General features: G+C 39.3%; 1 protein-coding gene across 3 annotated transcripts in view; it reads right to left on the bottom strand.

Moving 5' to 3' along the window:
* LOC145987602 (uncharacterized) overlaps positions 1 to 26,916 on the bottom strand; it is a 616,185-nt gene that overhangs the window by 543,910 nt on the left and 45,359 nt on the right. The gene's annotated exons all lie outside the window — the stretch shown is intronic.

Here is a 26,916-nt window from a genome sequence, read left to right as displayed (position 1 = left end):
GCAGAAAAGCGAAGTAATATAAACCAAATCAATCAGACTATTATTTGTTTTTATTCTCGGCTATGAAAAAAGAAATACTGCTGAATAACAAAAACACGCTGTGTTTGTGTGATTAATTATTTAACGTGCGAACTCTCAACAGTAATACACCAGTGGCGTGCGGTGACACTTAGACTAGGGTACGCAAGAGAAATACATAAGTAAAATCCTTAGTGGACAATTTACCAAACTTTGAAAACAATACTAGTGGCTGTATCAAATGCATTCATATGAAAAAAAAAAAAAAAAGATTTCTGCCGCATTTTTTGATATGTTAAAGGAAGCAGAATTTAAGCTTCCTTTATGCACACTAAAGATGATTGAAGTTAGTTGAATTGAAATGGGATTTAATTCAGGATTTTTTTATATAAATATATAACCTTAAAACGCTACCGGAGAGATTCAGATGTAACACGATAAAACATTTGTATGATATTTTATATACCTGCTTCGCAAATATATTCTCAAAAACATGCAGTCCAACAATTCAACCTTGATTAGTTTCTTCATGCAACGCGATGCACATTGAACGGGAACGAAAGGACAGTCAAATGTTTAAATAAGTACTATCTTAATTAAGGGTTGAGGCAGAAATACACACATGCATATATAGTACGTATGTATACATACAGGATGTCTCCATACAACACCGACAAACTTTCACAAAGTGTAGAGGACATCAAGATGAATAACATATTTGGTCTCGTTTTAAAACACGTTATTCGTCCCCATGTCCTCTACATGTTTTGAAAAAATTGTCGGTACCTCACCCTGTATATGAAAAAATGTAATTTTGACTACATATTTGAGCATGCATTTTGAGAAATAAAATGCTCACCTGTACGTTTCAATTATCCGTGCTTTTTTTTTTTGCCTTATGAGGTTCACCGGTTACTTCATTTACTTGAAAACGAAATCCATTCTTCTTTCCTTCTTCAAAAACTCTTCTATCACTTGATCGTAGAAGGACGGTTTAAGTTTTAGTTCATACAACAGCTCCTTTTCAATTGTAAGTAATGAAAGTTGTGATAGCCTCTCCTGGTTCATGGTGTTCCTGCAATATGTTTTCACACGTTTTAGGGTGGAAAATGACCTTTCCACCGAAGCTGTTGTAGAAGGAATGACTAGAACCAGTTCCACAAGTTTCCTGAATTCCTGTATACACACACCTAAACCACTATTTCTAATAATTTCATGGATTTCGTGAGGGTACTTTTGCTGGAATTGAGGTGAAGAATATACTACTTGTAGCTCGTTCTTGAGCCTCGGAAAATCAAAATATTGCCCATATGTTGTCTTCAGTGAAAGGAGTGCTTCTTCCGGAAAAGTTCGCGAATATTGTGGAAACTTGTCTGGGTTCAGCAATTCCACAAACTTAAGACGATGGAAGTTACCAAATCTTTCTCTCAGCTGGGTAGAAATGTTGTCTATAATTTCGTTAAAAATTTGCCTGTAGCGTTGTTTTGCATCGCTCCTCGTATCTGTGGAAAGGTGGCGACGTTTTGTAGGTGGTCCTCCAGCTAAAGCCTCTGTATTATTCCAAAAGTTCAGAAATTCCTCCCTCTTCCGTTCAATTGTCTCTTTTGTGCTCTGGACATGGTTCAAACAGAAGGTAATATCATAACATTTGCTCTGTAATATATTGTATAACACATCAGTATGGGCGAACAGATCAGAAAATATTACTAGTAAAAACAGGAAATCAAAATCATTCAGGTCTCGCTCAAATCCCTTTGCTGCAGATATGGTTTCATTGTCCCATCTTTTGGTATCTGACAGAATGCTCTGAAACAATTCCGAAAGACTTTCAATGTTTTCAAGGACAACGTGAACTAGCCGAGAATGGTAATTCCACCTCGTTGGTGCAACATGTGGCAATCGGCGATGTACAATTGCCTCCAAAAGTTCAGTGCGCTTAGATGATCTATTGAAGAATGCAGCCAATCCATCAAGCGTAAGGAAAAATAATCTACATTCCTTAATATTTGCGACACTTTGAGACAAAACTAAGTTCAGCGAATGTGCTAGGCAGTGAACAAATATAGCAGATGGTAGTTGTTCTCTGATTCGCGCTTGGACTCCATTTAAATGGGAAGCCATGACTGCTGCTCCGTCGTAGGTTTGACACACTATTTTGTCCTTCATATTGAATTTGTTAATGTAACCCATTACAATGGAGGAAATGCTTTGTGCCGTCTTATCAGAACTGCAGTCCGTGAAGCCCAAAAACCTTTCAACTGCTCCTTTACTGGGGCTTATTATTCGCACAATGGCTGATAATTGTGAATGTGTTGACACATCGGACGTCTCATCAATCATAATGGCTGCAAACGAGGAATCGCCAACTTCTTTCATAATGGAATGCCACGTTACTTCAGAGACTGCATGTATCAGATCATTTTGTATTCTGTTGGACATACCTGAAAATATTGTTGCGGTTTCTAAATGAGAGGCTAATAATGAATCATATTGCGAAAGAAGACGCACCAATTCCACATAATTGCCCGCATTACTGGAACCGTGTCCTTCTGAATGGCCACGGAAAGGAAGTTCTTGCTTGCCCAGAAAGCATACGACATCTATAAATCTTTTCAGAATCTCACGATTACGTTTCACGTTTTCGTTATGACGTAACACGTCGTCTCTTTTCTGTTGATCAAGTTGTAGCTCGATTCTTGTGTTTCCAAAAGTTTTAAAATCTAAACTTGACCTTATATGACACAATGATTTTTCATGCTTTCGAATAGCATGTGATAGATTTGATAAATCGCAATACCCTCTACTATTCCATACACCTTTCTCGGATGAGAACAACAAACAAGGCCAACAATAAAGTTTTACCGTTTTCATACTTCCAGTCAACCACTCTGTAGAGCTGTAAGTTCTTTCCTGAAAATGCCTAACATACTGCTTACCATCCTTCGTAACTCCTGCCTGAGACAAGTCCTCCAATTCAGGAACAGGCCTCCCATTTCGGATTATTTCCACTTTCTTTTCATAACTATACGACGAAAAACCCCTCTCCAGAACGTCATCAACAACGCCCGATTCCATATTATTTCTATTTCACCTCTTCACCGCACTGACAAAACAATAATAAGAACGAAACACTGAAAATTTCACACGCAAGGCGGAAGAAACAAAAAACGTCAACCTCTCGCGGAAACAAGTGTCTCCTTCCTCGAAATAGCCACTCACATTTGTAGATGAATGGATCAGGGTTGTCAGTCGACGAGATATTTTGTAGAATAAAGAAATTACGGACTCTCGTAGAAAATGCATCAGAATAGAATGGTATTAATCCCAACACACTTCAAAAGCTCAAATAAATGTTGGGCAGGGTTCGAAGTCCTGAGGGGGAAGGGACGGATTTCCCCCGATCAATAATCTTGGCCTCAAAAATCCCCACACCAAATTTCCCCGAGGGGGGGGGAGGGGAGAGTTTTTGTTATAACAATGAAAGATGAAGGATAATATTGAAAACGTACACTACCTATTCAAGAGATCTTTAACAGATCTACACCAATAGCAAAATATGCACAATAGAAGTAAAACAAGAATGCAAGACAAATATAAATTATGATGTTAATAGAAATCAAAAACTAAACAAAAACCATTTTATTTCAACTATTGTATAATAAAACGATTCCAACTATTTTGTAATTTATTGACATCTTTAACCCGTTAGTAAATGAATTAGTTTGCTACTTTATAAATATCTGATGTATATAAAAGTAACAAATTGATTTCTTTCTATGTATTTATTAATAATGCATTTTTAAATATTTAGAAATTCATATTTTTTATATTGGATGACATTATAAATATGTATATCATAATTATATTATGTATATATGTAAAATATGCGCACGTGTGTGTGTAGATTGAGATATTCCCCCCCCACCACCAATATGATTTTGCACCCTTATGTTTGGCACAATATAACGTCCATTTACATAACTTTGCAACGTAAGGGAGCGGGGGTACAATCGAATCCCATAGTAAGCATTGTGTTTATGTTTTTTCTTTCGTTCATTTATTTCGTCGGGTCAACAGTCAACACACATCCTTATCATAAGCTGAAATGCAAAGTGACACGAATACAATTTTGATCTCTAGAATGAGAAAGACAGATACTGAGAATGGTGTGAAACATGCAAATTGTCCATATAATTTCCCTCTGACACATTGACATGACGCCGAAAAGGGTTTCAGGTAAAACGCAATGCTCAGTCGATCACTCTGTTTCCCTCACCTCCCGATAAACATTTTCTTGCCTTCCGCTCCGATTTGTATGTCAGTAATAATTTTTTATAACGCATTTTTATTGCAACCAAAGCACAGAGATTAATTTATCTCAGCGTGTCTGTCCAATGTTAGTAAACTAAACATTAGAGAAAAATATATGTTGACTACTACCAACACTGCAGACGCTGCCAAAATCTTACGTACCCTGGCATCTTAGAACCATGTGCTTTGAACAGGAAAATGCAGCGTGGGATGAGCGCGGGAAGACCCAAACATATGGTGGGGGCTGATCGGAGCCAATGGGGATTGCCCTCCGAATTTCTAGGGTACCCAACAGAGGCAGCAGCTTTTGCTCGTGGAAATCGGCAGAAGCCACAGTGGATGGGGTGGGTGCGGGCAACACCGAAGGCACAATCGGGAACATTCGGGCAGACGTTCGGGACTGCCTGGAGGGCCAGGCTACTCGGGCAAGGTAGCAGCGTTCTCGTACGGAAGATAGAATTTCTGGCAGTGGAAGGGGTTTCGGAGAGACGATAGTTGAATTTTCATGCTCCGAGAAGGTGGGGAAAATTATTATTTTTTCTTACAGTGTTGTGGGTACGCAGTGCGTACCTTGAGTACCCAGAATGCACGCCGCTGTAATACACTGGTATTATAATTATTGCAAGTGACTTAAACAAATGTTAAGCAGATGCTGATATTTGTTTACTTTCGATACCTACCCAGTAGTAACTGCCGTGCGCAGGGGGAGCTGATTGGTTTACAGCCCCTCTCGAAATTTTTACAAAATCAAAATTTTCAATGAAAAGAGTAAAAAGAGTGACAAATGCAAACCCCCTTGAAAATGACCTTCAATTACCATTTTGTCTTTGAACAATGTTTAAAACTAAAGTTAAAAAGGATAATTACGTAATATTTTATTGTGCACCCCCCCCCCCCCGGAGAGCGCAGCTATGTAATATCCACCTTTTCAATTCCACCCCCTTCCGAAAAAAAAATTCTGTGTGCGCTAATACGAGTGCTGCTGGAAAAGTTTCTGCAATGTATATGAAAAAAGACATGTGAAATTCTGGGAATGGCTTTATTGTTTTTCACATTATTCACTCTTAAGATCGATACACTTTTGCATACGCTCAAATCAATTTTGAAAGCATTTTTTCCATTCTGAAGCTGATACCTCAGAAACCGCTGTTCGGAATGCGTCAACATCTGCTTCAGACGACACAAATCGCTCACCACGCATCTTATTTTTCATCTGTGGGAACAAAAAGAAGTCATTAGGTGATAAATCAGGTGACTACAGACAATGAGTCATTAATTCGACATTTTTACTGGACAAAAAATCAACAGTTTGGTGTGCTGAGTGTGAATTGGCGTTATCGTGGTGAAGAATAATGCGACGATTTGGGTTTGTTTTACGCAATTCATTGATGACCTCTGGCAAGCAAATTGTTGTATACCACTCAGCATTTACAGTCCTTCGATCTTCTAAAGCTATTGTTGCCACATGTCCGGTATAACCGAAGAAACAAACGATTATTTTCTTGGCAGCACTTCTCGAACGAATAACTTTTGTTGGTTTCGGCTCACTTTGAAACACCCGAACAGTGAATTGCTGTTTAGTTTCGGGTTCGTATGAATAGATTCAAGTTTTGTCCCTGTAACGATGTAGTACACCAAATTTGACTTGCCTCAGTTGAATTTTTTGAGCATTTCTTTACACCAGTTTACTCGAGCCTGTTTTTGAGCTTCGGTCAAGTTGCGTGGGATCCAACGGCTTGAAAGTTTCCGTACGTTCAGATGACCATGCAAAATCGTATGTATTGCTTTCATTTCCATTTTCAAGGATGCTTGAATCACACGGTATGTCACATGGCGATCTCTCTCAATCATTTCACGCACAGCATCAACATTACTGGCAACAATAGACGTGGATGGGCGACCTTCACGAAATTCATCACTGAGTAAAAGTGCGACCACGCTGGAATTCGGAAAGCCAATTGTCCTATTGGATGGTGCTTCATCCCCAAAATCCAAATAAAGTCGATCGATGCATTGTTTGGGTGTTAAACTACATTTGAAATCATAAAAAAAATCATTGCCCGAAAGTGTTCTCGAGAAGTTTTCATTTCTCACACGAAACTACTACTACAAACTGCTGTGAAAAATAAACGAATAGGCTTAAACAAACAAAGATAATTTAAGCATACAAAAGGTCTATTCTTCCGATTTTTATAATAGCGGAACACTTGCGCCACTGTTGGTGGTAGTTTGCAGAAACTTTTCCAGCAGCCCTCGTACCTGTAGTTGACGATTTTCTTTTCCTGTTCTATTTTTAAATTGTTGATTGATCAATTATTGTACTCCAATGTCATTTCTCGAGTTAAAATCAAATCAAACTAGTAATTTAGTTACATAATAGCATGTCCAGCATTGAAATCCCAATGCATTTAAACTGAAGAACAGTTGCCTATCGCATGCGGACAACTTTTAAGTGCTGCCATCTAGTAGTCGCCTTTCGAGAATGGTCCCTTATCTTCTTTTGCGAGGATCTACTTCCTTACTTGCGGTTTTCACAAAAAGTCGCAAGATAGCTTAGAGTTTTGAGTAAGTGATTAGAATACACCTTTTCAATATTTTAACGATGCGTTCAGACCGCAAGCCAGATAGATCAATACACCTTTTCCTTCCTTCCTCTTGAAAAATATGGGAATCGCTTCCCGGTCTCTTGTGAACTGCCTCTACCGGTAAATTCAATGAGTGCGCAGGTGCTCGACGCAGCTACGTCATCGGATTACGTCACGTTGTCTCTCTTTACGCTCGTCTGACGTCACCCGTGAAAGCACAAAGAAAGGAACTGTCTTTTCCTCTTTTTATTGCATGAAAATGCTCTTCGTGTATAAATTTTTAGTTCTGACGTCAGAGGAAAAAAGACAGGGACTGTTCGCGTTATGATCGAAACAACAAGCTTTGAAACTACGTAAATGAACTTGGTGATTGTTATGAGAAAGGCTGGCATACACTTTTAATGAGCTTTCAGACAAAGTTCATTAAAAGTGTATTTAACATGTCAACCGCGACAAGTGTACTTCCCTTAATATGACCGCACCATGCGTGTAGTGCATTAGCCAGTCTATCTCGCACAATCTGTGACAGACCAGTCTTCCAAGGTTGCAGACTAACGGAGCTCTGGCGCCCTGGAACCATAGCCAGTATTGTGTTCTATTTTGTTCACAAAGCCGTGGCGGAGGGGTACGCACAGCAAGGACGACAAGGACGTATTTAGGGGTAAATAATGAAAAATATATTCGTTTAGCCGTTGTTGTATAATTTCTTCAACTTATTGAAAGACAAGGATTCTATTGTGATCATGGAGCTTTGAAGGACAGGAAGGATCTGGACCCCCCCCCCCACACACACACACACACGCACCCGAAAGACCTATTAAGTAAGAAAATTGGATAATGAAAATATACTGGTTTAGCATTTGTTCTATAATTTCCCTGAACATATTGGAAGACAAGGATTATATTGGGATCATACGGCTTTGAAGGACAGGAAGGACATATTTAGGAGACTTACCAAGTACTTAAATTAAGTAATGAAAATATTAGCATTTGTTGCATAATCGATGGTTTTTAATTTCCTCTGAACTCTTTTTAATCAGAAACTTACTTTTCTCCAACTACATGTGACATCATTTTTGTTATTCGATAAATATTCAATTATTCATCTATTTGACAATAATTTCATTGCCAGAGCACTTGTTTTTATGTAAATTATTCCGATGTTAACTAAAGGTAAGCTACGTAATGAATATACGCTGTTATATCTCTATTTTTATAACTACAGTCTTTTTACCTAATCGTGTAATAATAATATAATATTAATTTATGTATTGTAATTAGTATTAGTTTGATTTAATATAATTTAAAAAAATTAAAACAACAATAATAATTATTATTATTATTATAATTATTATTCCTCGAAACATATTTCTAGATACGACTACAAGGGTTCCGTTCCGCATTCGAATCGAGGCATGAGTGTTTATTATGAGTGTCCCTTCACCATTTTCATGGTCATCATTCATCGTCATCTTTGCGTTTAGCGAAAAGTGTCAGAAAAGCTAAGTAAAATAAAACAAATCAGTCAATTTCATTCGCAAGGGCATTCCGCGTAGCCAAATACTCGGCGCTCTAGACTTTGGTTCTAGCGGTCCCGGGTTCGATTCCCGATAGAATCCCCCACGATTTCGGTCTTGACTCAACATCGTGAGGACAACTGGGGAGCTACCGGAAAAGAAGTTTCGGGCCCAGGTCTTGGAAACCAGAAAACCGCGACGATGGGACTCGAGGCGCTTGGCAGACCCTCAATGGATTGCGACATGGATTTAGTTTTTAATTTGTCTACATGTACGTGTAGTGCCCCCTCACAGTTCGTTGTCATCAAAGGCGCAGGAATTTTGGTTCTCGGGTACTTCACTTATTTCTAATCGCAATACGTCCCTCTCTCCACGGCCATGAGTAGGTATCGATACGTTTCCATTCACAAACTAGGCCTCAGCATAAAAATCATATGCGGCATGTCACAAACTTCCACAACGCATAGTGAACATCAAGACAAGACAACTTTTCTGTCTGATGCTTCGTATTGAAGCTCCGAGCCCTCGAAAGAAGAAATTTTATCCTGATATACCGAAGCACCCACGCGGCACAGGTTCGTAATTGACGCTAATAGAATACCTTTGCAATTATTTTAAACAAAAATATTCGCTTAATATGTCTAGAAAAGTCTCCTAGTAAATGTGGTTTAGATACAATTTGTAGACATCGTGTGTAAATCACGACAGTGTGTGTCATGGGATGGGAGAGGAAGTTATACATTGATGGATGTACACCGGCAAACAAGTGAACTCGCCTGGTGCCTACTAGGGGGCTGGAGGCAACGCAAGCTCAAGGGCCCGGACTGTCGTGCATCTGCACGCTAACGGTGAAGAGGAGACGAGGAACCACATGCTAGTAGAATATGTTTAGTCAGCACCAGCGTCTGGAGTGGAAAATGTTAGCTGGAGGGATTTTTGGTCGAGCCTTGGGGGAAATGGGGAGATTTTTCTATCGTTTAACATGGTGACAGACATATGTGGGTATGCTTTGCGAAAATTTTGATAGGTAGGGGGGTACCATCCCCCTTCACTTCGAGCTCTGGAAACGGGAGGAAAATGCGAGGGACCACGTTGGGCGGAGGAGGAGGGAACAGCAAGGCCCTGAGCTCATATTTACACGCAATCTGAAGGTAGCGCAAAAATATGCTATACACAGTGTGCGAATTAAGCTTTTTGCTTTGGGGGGATGCCCAATCAATTGTTATCTTTGTGATTTCATTTCTGGGTGGGGGTTTAGGTATGTAAATTTGTATATGGTACCAGGTACCTAGGATATTAAATCTAATAACAATTACAAGTAATTTTTAAACAGTATTTTTACATTCTAAGAGAACCCATATACCGTGCGTCCATTTCGATCTGCAGCCGAGAGATCGGGAGAAGCGTGGCGAGCGGCACTGACGGAGATGCCGACGTTTGCTGCCTGTAATGCCCGCTTATTTTTATGGACATATGCAGACATTTATATAAATATTGCAAAACGAGCACTAACCTGTGTTATAAGAGTATGGTTTTAATTTTAGTAGCTTAGTGACTGTATGTGCCGATGATTTTGACACGCCCACCTCTTGTGAAACACGGCGTAGAGGTTTGTTTGGAGAACGTTCTAACGCTGTACCAATATCATCGAGTTTTGCTTCCGTTAGAATCCGTCGTTTTTGCTTAGGTGTTTTAAAATTTAATGATCCAGTTTCTCGTAATTTAAGGACAAGATGTCTAACCGTATCTCTGTGCGGAGTTGAAACGCATGGGAATTTCTGTACAAATTGCCTACACACGTCTCGACACGAGTCTGTTTTCACGTACGTCTCATACATAAAAAAATCTTTGTTCTAACGTGAACCTTTCGTCTCACTCACACAACACACATACACACTGCAATAACACAAACAAGTAACTGCAAGTAACCAAGAATAACACTCTTGCACACAGTACGAAATTAACACGCTCTTGGTTTACATTGCTCGCCACTATATTTACAACTCTGTCTTCATCTAGTCGCGAAGGAACAAAAAACTCGAGCTCGGAGATTTCGGATTGCAAGGAAGCTCACGAACACTATTGACTTTTAACGGTTTCTTCTACAGCGTAATCTTGATACAGTGTTGCACATTCAAAACCTCCAAACGATCCCCATCGGCACAAAACTCTTTCAAGGATATAAACTTAAGCAGGACGTTACTGGTCAAAACTATGATTAAAATGTTTTATTATCTGTGGCTCTTAACATCGTTTCTAAAGCGTATTTTTTTGTGTATATATGAGCAGAACTTGGATGAATTACAGAAGAACTTTTGCGTGTTATAACACAGGTTAGTGATCGTTTTGCAATATTTATATAAATGTCTGCATATGTCTATAAAAATAAGCGGGCATTACAGGCCGCAAATGTCGGCATCTCCGTCAGCGCCGCCCGCCACGCTTCTCCCGATCTCTCGGCTGCAGATCGAAATGAACGCACGGTATAAGAAGAGCTATTGAAGTAGCAACACCGAGAATACTTGACCAAATATCTGTTGCAACTCGATGACGGCGTGCGGCGAGAAATTCTCCTTGCAATGGCGGTAGGCTTTCGTTGTTTATTTGACAACGAACAGAGCAGCGGCGTTTCTCTGGGAGCTTAATGTAAAATCTCTGCACCCGACGACAATAAACAAATAAGCAACGAGCTATTTAGAAATAGAACTTCAGGCGTGAAGTAGGCTGCCATTGTTTTAAAAGTTAATTAACTGTTTTCACGAATAGTTTTTCAGGGGTGTTCGTTCTTGTATTAGGAAATGGTTTGTTTCCAATTGCATTCTCTTTGGCGGGGATAAAAGCATCCCTGACAGGGAATGCAAAATATTTCCTCTTCCGGGGATAACAATTCTTGGAGGGGGGGATCCCTGGCATCCCCCCGTTGATTCGCACACTAGCTATACAAGAGGTCTGCGACAGTGACGGCTACGAAACAGTGACGCAGGCATAGGCCAGGTGTGGAGTGCACAGTTGTGAAAGTACTGATAGTGGACAATCTTAAATATTAGAAGAGATGGGCATATTGTCATACATGCATGTATTTATATATATTTTTCTAGACGTTTCTGTTTTTATTGCGTATGATCAATAAGACTCAGCATCTTTGTGGAAGGGTGATGTTGAACGTAGGGCAGATCACAATATTGCATGATACGCACAACCCAAGGTAGGTAGATGGTAATAAATATATAATGTAGAGATATTCTATATTTCTCCTGTGACGTTATCTTGTTTATTGTGAATATATCTGTGTATGAACACAATATATAATCACCGTACTTTATTTATTTGCATTATATTGGCTATATACAGTGGTGGTTGAAAATCATTCGTGTTAAATCTTCATCCACACTCAACTGACTGTTATTTTCAAGCACAAACAAAACACACTTCGAATTGTCCGTCGTTCCTGTCTCTTAAATCTCCTACGCTACTCGTTTATCCGGATTCTCCCAGCATTCAGTCGGTCAGGAAAATCAGCGCCATCTGTTGAACTGGTGCTGATTTACAAGATCTTGCATTTTAAAGCGTGATAATCACTCGAGAAATCCGTTCGGATAATCCCGGTCTTGCCGTGGTTCATCGTCCTCCTCGTGCGCCATGGCAAGGCAGCATCATACGATGTACCGCTTCAATTTCCCACGCGACTAATTACGGGAACGCGATGCGATGCGAACGTTTAGCGCGTCCCAACTCGCATCAATCGAATTTGTATTCCCGACAGCGGCGGTATTCCGCACCCTGGGGAACGCGAGATCCGAGCGGGAAATGGGCATACACGCGCGCACCGATTGGCTGACTGAGAAACGGAGCGGCGCATGCGATTGGCGGATCCGGCGATGACGTCACGGGAAGCCTTGATCGTCTAATGAGATCCGTTGCAATTATAATAATTGGGGGACGTGCGTGGCAGAAAGGGGGGGGGGCAGGATTAATAATGAACCGTATGGCGAGAGAGCTGGTCTGCTGGCAAGGATAGTTTAATTGTTGCGATTTGATTGCAGAAGTAATTGAATTCTAGGTCAGTGTGAGATTCAAAGTGCAAATGTTCGAAGGGAAGGCCTTTTTTGGAAGAATTTTCGTAGTTGTGCATCTTGGAAACTGCATTCTGGAAGGCTAACGGGGGGTTCCGGTTCTTGGAGTCAGGATAATCCTCTGTGAGGTTGCTCGTTGTCTCAAGTCTTTGTCCTCAAGGCCCCCGCACAGCAAATGTTGGCTATAATCTGTTGAATTAACCTTGGGATCCTCAATTTGATATGCGATCATGGGCGCCAACTTTTCAAGAACATTGGGTGGACACTTCATTGTAAGTTCACAAAAAATCTCATAAACCCTCCCTTCCATATATCATGATATTAATTCACACCAACAACGCATACTTATTATTATTTTTAAATAATATTAATAATAAAAATAATAACTCTGACAAATTATTGGATGGGCTCGGACCCCATGGGCCCATATAAGTTGGCGCCGCTGTATGCAGTTGCTCTCTCTATGACCGTGGCTGTATAGACGAGGCCTAAAGTCTTCCGAGAACGTTACCCCTTCGAACATTTGCACTTTAAATCATAAACTGACATAGAATTCAATTGTTGCAACAAAATTGCAACAATAAACTATATTATTTCACCTCTAAAGAGTGATAAGGTCCTCCTCAGGAAAATTACTGTTTATTGTGCCCCCCATCAGTTTCAGAAATAAAAATAATGTTACTATTAATATGTAATCGCTCCATTTAAAAATATAATGTATTAAACTTGTGAAACCAAAACTTTGAAATGAAACCATAAAATTTCCCAGTTTCCTTCTTAGGTGTTTATTTCGTAGGATACTTTCTATATATGGCCTTCATTAACTAGTTATTAATCTCAAATAGTCCTTCAAGGCATATGTTAGCATAATCTGAACTACTGTATTGCAATCTTACACTGTTTGGTTAAATAGGGGCAACATGTTCACCACTTCTGTTTGACTCAGTTCTAGCAAGCTCTCGAGATAATGACATGTTTTACTAAACTTCATGAACGTATTATGGAAAGCTTGTAAACAAATTAGTTGGTCACAGTTTACTATTAATGTATAGCGATATCAAAGAAAGTAGCATTGTCTCAATTCTCCCGTTTCTGAAGTTGTTGAAAGGCTATGAATTAGCAGCGGAGGGAGACCTGTTATTTCACTACCGCGACCATCCCGCCATCTAGTATTGGGTGCGTAACGCCCCTTCCCCAGAAATATCTAGGGCAGATCTGAAAATCTTTATGGCGAGGGGAATATTTAGCTTAGCTCGTATATGGTGTTCAGTGTATGGGTGATAATAAATCTCTCTCTCTGTCTCTGCGAGTATGTGTGTATCACATATTGTACCAAGACAGCATCTCAAAATCATACATTGCTTTGCCTATTCGCTTTTTCAGACATTACAAGCGGTTATATGTATTTAGGTCATCATGAAAAATTAATTCTTTAGCGACCGTGTGCATCAGTTTTCGAAGGTTTGAAACTAGACGTGAAACAGAAAATAAATAAATAAATAAAATAGGAAAGCTATTTCCTTCAATGGTCACTACACACTGTGAATGTTTGCATGATAATACGCTGTATACAGGCACGTATCTAGAAATATATTTTTGGGGGGGGGTTCGAACAAAGTGTCCCAGAAATAATAATATTTAACTCAAATTATTCAGTTAACTATTAATTAAAATATGTAAATTTATTAATATTGCATTTTTATTCTTCTTTGTAGCTACTCAGTGGTGATTTATTCATCATGGATTTTTTGGACTATTAACCACTGTTAATTTTTACAAATAAAATATTTTATTTGTAAAAATTAACAGTGGTTAATAGTCCAAAAAATCCATGATGCATTTTTATTATTACATGAATACTTAAAAGATGGTAGTATATGAATATAAATATAACAGCATATCTTTATTATGTAGTTTGCGTGTACTTAAGATCGCCAATTTTTTTATAAAAACAAGGAAATTAATATCAACTAGATAAAGAATTGAATATTTGTTGAATAACAAAAAAAAAGGAAGGATTTTTCTGATTGTTTTATGCATATTTTCATGAGTAGTAGTGTGCATAAATCTTTTTTGGCCCTGTCCTTGAAAGCAGTGTGATCCCAATCTAATCCTTGCTTTCGAATAAGTTCAGAGGAAATTAATAGCCATCGATTATACAAAAAATGCTAAAAAGTACATTTTAAATATTTTATTTTAGTACATGGTAAGTCTTTCAGGGGACGGTTCGGACCCCCTGCCCCCCTCCCCCTTCTAAATACGTCCTTGACTGTATACAAGAATAATTGCATATTTCTAGACGAGAACGAAACAGATCTAGCTTACGAGATTCTGCAGGTCTAGTCTCGACACCAACCTCATGTGTAGTCTCGGGTGCAGTATGTAGTTAATAAGTATAGAAACTCGTTGCCACTTGCCTTGAATCTTTTCTTAACGTAAATATTCCGGTGTAGCTGCTGTTCCGTGGCAGGTGAACCTGCACTTTCCTCGTACCAACATAGCGAAGGTGGGTGGACGATCAATATCTGTTTATCAGGCGTGGGAATTCTTCTTTGATGCCTCACAGATGTCCACGACAGGGGTTGACTTGCGTAGCAAAAGGTGGCTTTGTGGCACGTGAAGGGGTTTTCTTTTTCTGTTCTGAAAAAGGGGAGTGGCGGTGTGGAATCTTGCGACAGGTAACTGGCAGCGCTGGCTGTTTGTGGACGAGAGCGTTTGCTGATTAGATCTTGCGAACTCTTAGATTGGTTTTCAGGGAGGTTGGAGGAAGGTAGCACCTGAAGGTTGATCCTTAGAACGTTGCGCCAGGTGAATCGTTGACGTCGTGCTTGCCTTTTTCTCTTTCAAGTTTAGGATTTTCACTGTTGACAAATTATTCTTCGTGTCTGTTTCTGCCCTGACGTCATAGCGGCTTGCAGTCACTAATAGCGATGGTAACGAGGTGACCGCTTCTTGTCTTTATCTCGGTATCGCCTCGACATGTAAATGGTTACCAGTCTCGTTATCTAGGAATCTATCTTACTAGTATATCTAGAAATATACGATATAAGCAGGACGTATCTATAAATATATTTCGCGGAGAGGTACGAACCAAGTGTCTGAGAATTAATAATAGTAATAATGATAATAATAATAATATAAATGTTTACATTAATCCGTTAATATACTTTATAGGTCTATTCATAATATTTAAATTAATTAATATTGCATTGTTTTTATTATATGAATAAGTAAAAAGACTGTATAGGAATAGATATATAGCTCCTCCTCGATGGTGTAGTGGTAACATCGTCGCCTTGTGATAAAGGGTACCCGGGTTCCATACCCAGTGGAGGCACAGTGGTTCGGATCCCACTTTAAACTGTAGGTCCAGTCCCGATAAGCCTTACTGTGCATAAAGTGGACTTAAAATGCCAACTTAATCAATCAATCAATGAATACCACTCAGAAATGTCACGAGATGATTTTTAAACATAAACGCCTACATTATCTGGCCAAGGAACAAGAAAAGACATTTTATGGCAAATCGTTAGCCTATTATTGCATACAATTTATTCAAATCTCTGGTATCAGCCCACAAATTTCCTAAAACCGTGCCAAAAACGAGTGGATGCACGAGGACAACATTTCCAATATCCCCCGTGACAATTGACGTGCTTATTTCGAATGTAATTGTAACTATAATTCTGAGAACTTGAAATCATTTCGAAGCTAGCGGCTTTCATAGCGGAGATATTGCACGGGAGTTGGCGTCCGGGCGGCCGTTAAGCGTGCCGCCGTCAATGCGCTCAAGGCTGAACGGAGGACCCTGTAGTTTACGTGTAGTTAAGATCGCCAAAATGTGCATAAAATAAACAACTGAATATGCAGGGTGGTGTAATAGTAGGTTGACAGTCTTTCTTTTGTATTTTACATTGAGTGGCCCCTTTATCCCGAGACATTACGTCCATGGGTTTACACAATGTCAGTGCTGTAATAAATGGCAACGCTAAACCTACTTGACAATGTCAACTGTTAACTGTCAATCTACTTTTGCACTACTATTGAACCACAAACAAGGATGTTAGATTCAGTTGACGAAAAGTAAAGTTCCTGATTAATATTTTATGCATATTATCATAAGCAGTAGGATGCATAAATCTTCTTTGATACTGTCTCACTAACCTCTTCGTTCGATGTCTTCGCCGACCTCCGTGCTTATCACACCAGGGGTCCCGAGTTCGACTCCGGCCTGGGCATGGATGTTCTTTCTGGGTTCCTCTTCATTAATTATATCATGTCATCACTCATCCCCATCTTTGCAATTAGCGAAAGGTGGCAGAAAAGCTTCGTAAAACCAACCAAATTATTCTTCGATGGCCCGTCCTTGTTTGCGGTAACTACTTTTTTTATCCTTGTTCAACAGCATTCGATTGACGATGACGCAAGGCACGTCAGAAGCATGTAAATTGCAGGGAAAGCTTCACGATTAATCTACTGTGGTTCCGGTTGCAAGAGGGGAAAAAAAAGCACTCGCAAAGTTTTCGTTATAAATTTAACCGCCGCCCACATGATTTTGTTTCCACGCGTGCCGAAAATAAGCAGTGTGGAACTGTGGATCCATCCATGTCCCTCTCCCATCGTGATCGCCTCCATCTGTGGACTACTTTAAAAAGTCTCCACGTGGACAACATCGTACGGTCGCTCGCGAAGATAATACGAGGTAAATCGTCCACCACCACATTGTACTCAGTTTTACGCAATGCTAGGGTTAAGAAAGTAGCAAAAACGGCAACGAATCAGAAGGCAGACTTGATTTATTGCCACGCCTGTCACTTTAGCCACTTTAAAATCACACATGGGCTGAAACTTCAAAATGCGGTGTAAAACTACAAAAAGTGGGTCTGTACTTTACAACAGAGTGGCTTTAAAACTACAAAAGAGTTACTCTAAAGCTATAAAGAAGTTGGTCCGAAACCAGAAAAAGAGAATCTAGAAGTAAAAAAATACAAAAGTAGACTAAATGACTTAGAAAATCTCCATTCTCTCAAAGAAATCTGTAGGCATTTCCTTGGTTAAGAACACTTTCTGCGATCAGTTGCATTTTGGTAGAAAAATCTGCCTTAAGTTGTGCAGACATTGTCTTTGTAACATGTCTGGAACATGCAAGAACCTGCACATAATGAAAGCTTTAAAAATACAATAGATATTTTCACATAAACAGCAAGACTTGTATAATGGTTAGTTGCCATTAACTACGTAGTAGGTAAAATAGGCATTTCAGGCGAGTATAAAACCGTGTCAATACTTTCAATATTACATACTTGAATTATTTTATGGTTTCTTGCTTTTTTCAATAGGAGTAACATAAACTTTTGGACTAGACTCTGAATTCCGTCACAATTCCAATGAATGAAAACAGCGATTGATAAATTCCGTACACTTGTAGACCATGGTATTATTAGTTAGGACCAGGAAACATAGTGAATTTATGAGAGGAAAGTCAGTAAATAAATTAGTCGTGGAATAACTTACAATGGCTTGTAGTAATTTCAAAAAGTATCAGTGGATAGCAGGGACGTTCTAGATTTTTTGCGCATGCGCAGCTCGGTATCGAAAATGGTGACCGCGTTCGAGAAGTGCACAACCAAGCATTGCGCTGTTGACCTTTTTTTCCTGTGGAGAGTTACTGCCGAGGATATTTATATATAAATGCTTCCTCCTTCTGTAAAGTGTTACCAGTCTAGCCCGATGGCATAGTGCTAACGTCATCGCCTTGTAATCTCGGGTTCGATACCCCGAGGAGGTGCATAGTGGTTCGGATCCCACTTTAAACTGTAGCCGAGTCACAGTTAGGCCTTTCAGTGCTTCAAGTGGCCTTAAAAACAAACTCAACTCAAACGAACATAGTGCTACCAGATTAGAAGTAGGATGCACTGCCTCAAAATGTAGAACATTTAAGTGAAATAAGAAGAGAACGTTCAGTTTTTGCGTTGTGATAAGCTTTTCATCTCCTTCTGCTCGGCAAGCTATTCAATGAACTTAATCAATGTTGCCAGGGTGTAGTGTGATAAATTCTCTCACTAGATAAATAGTTTCTCCCTGATTTAATATTTTCTCCAACTTAAAGACGCATTTTCTTAATACACATTTTATGCATGAAATGTATTTTCGGTTTTCTTTTCACACATTCCTACCGAGCGTCGAGCACAAGACTAAATTGTGGGACATGCCCCGAAAAAGGGGACGTCTGGCAACCCTACCTCGCACAACTGGGAGAAGCTCTTGCGTGGATTAAGACCAGCCGAGCCGCGGCGTTAGTGTCGCTGTGACGTAGATCCCCACATCTCCGGGTCGAAGCGTGCGATTAATTGTTAATAACTTTGGAGGGTACGGATTTATAGGCTTATGGAGCTCGCGGTATTTGTACACCCCTGCGTTTCGTAGCCCTGATGCGAGGGCTCGCACCTAAGAACTCTCTAGGTATTTGCGGAAGGGTGCAGCTGTGTGTGTGAAACCGAGAGGTGTTCATTAAAGTTTCACCCCTGTCGCTGCACCTACAGAACGTGGAAGATTCAGCCCACAAACAAAGACCCTTGGATTTGCAGAATCGCTTTAATGGTCGTAATTCGGAGTAGGCTTGCCAGGACTTTCGAAAATATAGAAAATTTATTATAGTTCGATTCGGTGGGTGGAGTGTCGTCAGTGTACGAGTTAAACTTGTGCTTTTCGATATAGGTGTTAGAGCACAGGATGTAAGTGTAATCGCGCTCCTTTTTTATTTTTTAGCGGAACATAAACAGTAGAAGAGCGTCGTGAACATAAAATAGACTAACATCTTGGCGAAGTTTAGCGGGAATTATAATTTAATGCATATAGAATATAACTCGAATGAACAAAAATAAAATGACCAGATAGTGGCGGCGATTCAGAGGGGCGTAGGGGGCCTCCCACTTTTTGCCCTCGTACTATGACCTCGTAATGCTAAACCTTGCGTGCCAAGGAAAAGTATACTTGTCCATTCCCTCTCAGTTTTGGCACTCAATCGCCGCTACTGTGACCAGATATTGCTGTCAATAGGTCTTTCATAAGTTTAGGCCCCCTCTGGCGTAGTTGTAACGTGGTCACCTTGTTAAAATGGTGCTCCGGGTTCGATACCCGGTGGAAGTATTTAGTGGTTCGGATTCCACTTTAAAGTGTAGTTTAAGTCCCGATTAGCCTATCTGTGCATAAACGAACTTGTAATAAATTCAAACTCATAATTTTAAGACACGAGCAGAGTATATTATCTGTGACCATGGGCGCGAGACAGTAATCTGTGTTCCTTTTAGCAAGTTATTCAGAGCAGTGGCTGGTTTCAGAAACAAAGTCTAGAGTACAAGGATGTGGCAGGAATGGAAGTCATGATTCCTTTGTTAGGATTATTTTGCACCTTGGTGTCAGATCTCTGACACCCCCTCCCCCTGATGTTGTTATTCTACACCGAATGTCATCGTTACTGTGATGGAAGAACATCGCTGGCGAAGGGAGGGCAAAACAGTCCGAGGAAAACAGTAAAGAGAATGGTTGGCCGGTCGATGTTTGGCGGCCAGCCAAAAAATTCCGCATGGCAAAACCATGAGATGGAAACCTCGTGGAGCAAATAAATCAGTTTCCCAAAGCTCCGTCCGTTGTTTATGACGTCACGCGCTAACTACAAATCCACGTGCGCCTCGTTTGCTTCTCCAGCCAAAACAAGAGAGAGTGAGTCTAGGAACGTCTGTAACTCCTGAAACAATAATGAAATTAGATATCATGGCCAGGTTTCTGAGGCCGAAAACAATGGAATTTCCACCCGCGTCACTTGCCTCTGAAATGTTGATTTGATTTTTGTTACTTAGCGTCGTTTTTCTGATACGTTTGGCTAATCGCGACGATGAAGATGATTGAAGATATGATGAAACTGATGAAGGAACACTTAGAAAGAATACCCAATGTCCAAGCCAGGATTCGAACCCGATACTCTGCAATGTTAATGTCGAAGTTACCAACGCCGCCAAGCAGACGGTTTGAAGTGTTGGGACGACGTAGGACAATGGTATACAACTAATTTTCTGTACTTCTATCCATATTATTCTAACGGTACCCCCAAAAAGTTTCGTTCTAACAGTTCTTGCAGGAGGCGATATTTGTGAAGAATTTTATGCGCATGCGCTAGATGTTTTAACAGGATATGCCACTTACGTTTTGCTGCTTGCGCCGCCAAGCGGACGGTTTGTTGGAACAAGTCAGCCGTAATTAATTTCCATTAATGCGTATGTTTTAATCATATTTTGTTCACATTACGGTATGGGTGCTCAATTCAGTGAAGAATTACGTTTATATTTGTTGAATTTTTCCATGTAAAGTGAGGTCATTTCGTCAACCAATGATCGTCCATTACTTTTAATTGACTCTTCAGTATGTACCCATCTTGCACCTACAATAATCTTTTGGACTGAAGCAGGGCGATCTTTAATAGAGGCCAGAGCCTTCAATTTGGCAACCCTGTAAACCGTGACATCAGTCGCCCGATGTTTCTCGGAAGAAACTATGACGGTTTGGAGTCATAATTCCCTTGTTGATAAAAAGTAAGCCAGCTACAGTAATATTCTGATGGTTGGAGAACTGACCTAACCTATAGAAATTGCTCGTCCATGGTGTGAACGCACACGAAACTCGGAGAAATTCATGAGGGCAGCTGCTTACGGGGATAAATTGATCTGGAAATTAGGGTTACAAATTTAACCGCTAGAGGTCGCTCTTTGTATTAATCTAAAAAAGGGAGGAAATACTAGTTGAATTAGTAGTAAATATTATTAAATTTTTTGTAGAACTTTCAGTTTATTCATTGGGAACTTAACAGCCATCAAATATTTAGTTTCAAATTTACGTGAATACTTTTAATCTAATTATCACTTGATGAGGGACATTTTAACTAACCATAAAGAAACGGTAGTGTTCGGAAACTCGGGGGCGGAAGTGATGGAAAATAGACATCAAAATATCTACGTCTCGAGGGAATATTTTAATATTAGAATTCCATAGTTGGGATATAAGGAATTGATAATGGTACCTTAAGACACGCACCTGTAGTAGTTAGAAACAAGTGGACGTTAAAGTGATTTGCGTGTGAAAGTGCGATGGAGTTTGGTTATGAAGTGTTCGGAGACTGCGTCTGGCGTGGAAAAAATAATGAACGCCCCCAAAGCATGGAGGGAAAAGCTGATGGTTGAGGAAAGAACGGCGCGATAGAGTTGTGAAGTTTTGCACGGTTTTCGACGAAAAACCAGAACCAAAGGAAATTCGTGATCACCCGAATGGGGAGGCAAATGGATTTTTGTTATGATTTGCAGTGAGTAACAGCTGTGTGGACTGTGAAATGCGAAAGATGAGAGCTCGCCCATGAGGTAAGGCCATTCGTGCTATCAAGTGCAGCGACGGTCGAGACAAAGAAATCGACGTCGGGTGAAACTACCTTCATGTTATTCGCGACGAGAGAAAATAAAATACACGTCACATACAATTTTTAGTTATTGTACTAACTGTCAAAAGTGTCATTCACAGTACTGGATTGCAATATTCAGCTTAAATCCAGGTGTACATGTGGCTCAGCGGAAACCGCCATATTGAATAGAGAAAATATATCTTGCGTCGACAAAATTTTCTCTTAAGAAAATTAAATCTAAACCGTGCATAATATGTTCCGCAGTTGGTAACTGAAGAAACGTGGCAAGAACAGTATAATTTGATCGTACGATATCGTGACGTCACATATACATTTCTTCGCGTTGCTCGAGCATGAACAATTGGTATTAGCGCTATTGGGTTAGGGTAACGACCAGTGCACGGACAGATCAAATATGAATAGCTACTAGAAAGTACAATTGACTTTGGATATATACTGAAACCTGCTTTGTCATAATATGAGGTCATTTTGGTAATATTTAGTTCGTGCATGTATTATTTAGATTTACTGGTGCACCAGCTGGTTTGTAAGCACACGAAAACTTATTTTGACGTTTAATCTTAACTTCAGTCTAGCTTTTGAAAAAGAGGTACCTCGAGTATTCTAAACATTAAAGTTAACGTCATTGTTGGTAAATCAAGAATTAATAAACATAAATTGTTTATTTGGTACCAAATTATTATCACTCAAACTAATTGTAACATTTGATGTAAATTTGGATTCGTCACTAAATTGAATAAATAATTGAATGTACGAGTGAGTTATAATTCACCGAGGTGCTCATGCATGATGTCTTGTTCTCCATCTGTGAATATTTACTAACCATGAAATTTCTTTCAGGTGGGAGAGATGTCCGAGTGTTTGTTTGACATTAGTGATGTTTATCGGGCATGATGCAGGGAAAGAGCGAGAACACTAATAAGGGATTTTCAGTAACTGCTTTGTACATCTGCTTAATACAGGGTGGTTTTCAACAGATTGACTAATTTTTGAATTTCTGTTATTTCATCTAAAGTAAATGTCGACGTGAAACATAGTTGTACTATTTCTTACTAGCAGGGATTGACTTATTTGGACCAATCAATCGTCGCCGGCGCGACCGTACGGTTATTCTATGAAATGAGAGGGAACTGATCGCGAGAAAGTTAGGTTGTTGGAATTTTGGATGTGGTAAGTGGGAGTGACAATTTAGGAGAGATAAGTAACCTCACATAATAGTCAGGTTTGGGCAACCCCGTTAGAGCGGATCGTTAAAAAACATTAGAGAATGAACGTCCAGAAGTAAAAAAAAGTAATAATTTTATGTAGCCTATTCATCCCGTAATAACTTCATTCGCTAAAATTGTATTCGCTAGTGTATTGAACGCTATTTTTCCTAAGTAAATCAAATGTTATCAAGTTGTTAAAAATATACATTACATGTTTTGAGCAGCATATCAGCATTTCACGGAGCATTCCGTACGTTTCACATGTGGCGAATCATCGAATATAATAAATATCCAATATTGATGTCATTAATATTCTTAATTATCATGTGCAAAATAAATTAGCGACGTCGAAGAGCTATAACCATGACATAGAGGCTTAAAACATGTTTACGCAAAAAGCAAATTCCACGCTGACGCTGAGAAAAGTTGTGTGCATGTGCATGAGGCACCACACGCTAAGCTTTTACTTGTATTAAGTAAAAGGGTTAAAATACAACACTCAAACAAGAATTCGGGAAACAACACAAACTCAAACAAAGCTCTAAGGGCATAAAATTGCCTAACCTAACACAAACTGTAGAACACAAAATCACTAATTCCTTCACTGTAACATATCTCCGCAAGGGAAAAACAACGGAAATGTAACACATTCTAATTTGTAACCCATGCAAAATTATCCACTTTCTTGCAGGGACTAGATAGTCACCAGCAGTCGGCATTATTTTATCCTTGTACATTAATCAATCATAAATTAATTGTCACTCCCACTTACCACATGGGCTAGCTATATGCAAACAAAACAAATATTTGTACATATGCACATCGTAATTACAATGTACTGTCTGTTGAACAAAATCTTGGCAATTATGTCATAGATTGCTAAAATGAAGACGTTGTACAGAAATATGTAGGCTGCATAAGATTTATTTAAACTCTGAATGTAACACTCGTTCATGCTGGTTTATCACATCCACAACTACTTTGTATGTCTTACTTTTAGAACTTTTAAGTCTAGTGTGTTAGATCTTCCATCATTTAAATATTTACTTGTTAGATTCGAATGTCATTCCGAAATACTAGCAAATAAAATGAGGGCAAGCTACACATTATTGGAAAGTTCAATACTTGATACTGCGTATGGAATTGTATTTCTGCTTATTTCAAGTTATTTAACGGCAAATTTATATTTCAATTGTTAATGTATGTTTTCCACTTACGCGTACATCGTAATGTTAATCTTCTGTCCAGATTTGGAAAAAGGAAAACATTTTGCACAAATTCCCGTGTTTCTTTAAGAGTCAACATCAATTTTGCTATTCGCACCCATGCTATGTAGCTGGATGTTGAGGCCGGCGAGACAGCGTTGCCACATTTCAGAATTTTTAAAGCAGGCTGTGAAAGTCTTGCCAAACAAGCATCACAAGTAAGTATAGTCAAGGTTATTAGAAGTGTAGAGTATAGTGGGACCACAAGCGAATGAACATGCGCAGAACAGCGTGTCCTATACATCATACTCGCACGTGTAAGGGAGGGGAAGATGCGCGAAGGCTTCTGGCCGAAGGTTCTTTTGTTTGTGGTCGCTCTATAATGTTAAAGTTGATGTTAGTGAGATCATCAGAAACTAACATGCAACCAGGAGACGGTAATCGTTACGAAGTCGCCATCAAAAGGCAAGAGAAAATAGTATATTTTTACTTCAAGATTGGTGCAAAAAGAAGATATATGACTAACGACAACAATAAGGTTTGAACAATAAAGAGAAATACATCATTTGAAGAGTGTGCAATTTAGCAAAGTCTAATGAACATGTGCAATTAATAGCATTGTCCTCCCACACTATAAAACCAGGAAATGAGAAGTTGTTAAACTATGGCCCACACCAAAAAAGTGACAGTTTCAATCATCGTAAGATCTTCCCCTCCCCCCTAAATACTGTATAAAGAGGACGCTTATTATTGCATTCACGCAAATTCTTACCTTTGAGGCAAACAGTTGGGAACGCTCGATATCTAAAGGTTTGGCTTTTTCTTTGTAGTTACATGACTGTTACGAATGGCTCAAATAAAGACTTGTACAGTAGTGATACTCCTTATCTATATGTAGGTCATGCTTATTCAACAATGTACGCAATTTAGTGGGCCAAATTAGCAAACGAGAGCTTTGTTCCATTTTAAGACTATAGTATTGTTTTAAAACACTTTAGGATTTAGATCCCGACAAACGACCGCGAGCGCGAAGACTGACGCGGCGGTCTACACTTCAATGGATCGCTCTGTATTTGAAACCAATAGTTACATTATATCAAATTTTGAATAATTATTTTTATGCAGTGTAATTTTTATATAATCTGTGCACTGTGGTGGAGCACATTTAGTAGCCTTCCTTTCATATAACGTGGTAGAATTATGATGTGAAATAATGCTTGTATTATGGATACCTTAGTGCTGGTATTACTGAGCTTAATCTTTTAGTGCAGGGGTTCTCATCCTTTTTGGGCCTGTGCCCCCCTTTGCGTCCTCAAATTAGTCCACGCCCCCTCCCTCTAGGCGTAATGAATTATTGATGTACAAAACTGTGCTGTTAGAGTTAATAAATCTAACTCAAAGAATATTTTACAATGCTTTTATTATTACAGATATTAAAAAATACTAATACTTGTTTTGTTGATAGAACATTTTCATTAATTAATAAAAGTGCTTAATAGGCCTACATTACAAAGCATTCTGCTTTCACTGCAGTTAAAATTTCAAGCTACATCATTTGGTTTTGTTTTTTCTTAAGAACACAATTAATGAGTGAGAGAGAGAACTATTTGCAGAAGTTTCTTTTCTGAGCCCTACACAAGGGGTTTGTGTTTGCCTCAACTTTTTTTTTTGGAGGGGGGGGTAATTCATGTATATATTTTTCATTGCTCACCACGCCTCCCCTGCAATTCTCCAACGCCTTCCCAGGGGGGCGCGCGCCCCAGGTTGAGAACCCCTGTGTTAGAGGACGTATAGGCCTATAGCTTCTAAAACACGGTGGATGTGCAATGGCACAAAAGGATGGTGTGTATTTTTTGCAGAAACCCAAATGAATGAACAAAATGATTTTTTTTTTAAACATAAAACTTTTTTTCCAAGGAGAATTCGAAGAATGCAAGTTATCGTATGCGTTTAATCATATTTGCAAAACTAAAAACTTCTCTACTGGTATTGAATATTTGGTGATTTTTTTCAAATGAAATTTTCAGATACAAGTAGATATAGAGATATGCCTACCTCCGCACTACGACCCCGGGGGTCCAGGATACGAATTCCAGCCGGGGCTTGGGTGTTATTTGTGAGTGTCCCTTTATCAATATCACTCACCCCCGTTGTCCCGATTAGCCAAAAGTGGCAGAAAAGCGAGCTGAATAACAAAAATCAAATAAAGTATTAGCTTCTTTCTATTATACGTGCATCTTTTCAAACTTTGTAGGTAGAGTTGCTCTTGGAAGTGGAAAATTGTGAATCAAATTGAAAATTTACGACAAATACAACAAAAAATGTAGAAAAAACATGCCACCAGTGCTTGAGATGCATTTCCCCCCTAAAACATTGTTTATCTCCACGTGTACTGCCCCTTCCACTATCCTATCTACCTGTTATATGATTTATAAAGCTTTGTATCAAATATACAGATAAGCCTTAACAAGATCGATGGTGTATAAAACTACGAACAGGATATCAGGATGTTTACACGTGTACAGATCTGTCC

The sequence above is a fragment of the Lepisma saccharinum genome, chromosome 5 (genome assembly GCF_977018435.1).
Source record: "Lepisma saccharinum chromosome 5, izLepSacc3.1, whole genome shotgun sequence".
In the NCBI taxonomy this organism is placed as follows: domain Eukaryota; kingdom Metazoa; phylum Arthropoda; class Insecta; order Zygentoma; family Lepismatidae; genus Lepisma; species Lepisma saccharinum.
The sequence above is the reverse complement of the archived record's forward strand: the minus strand, read 5'-3'. Positions and strand labels throughout refer to the sequence as shown.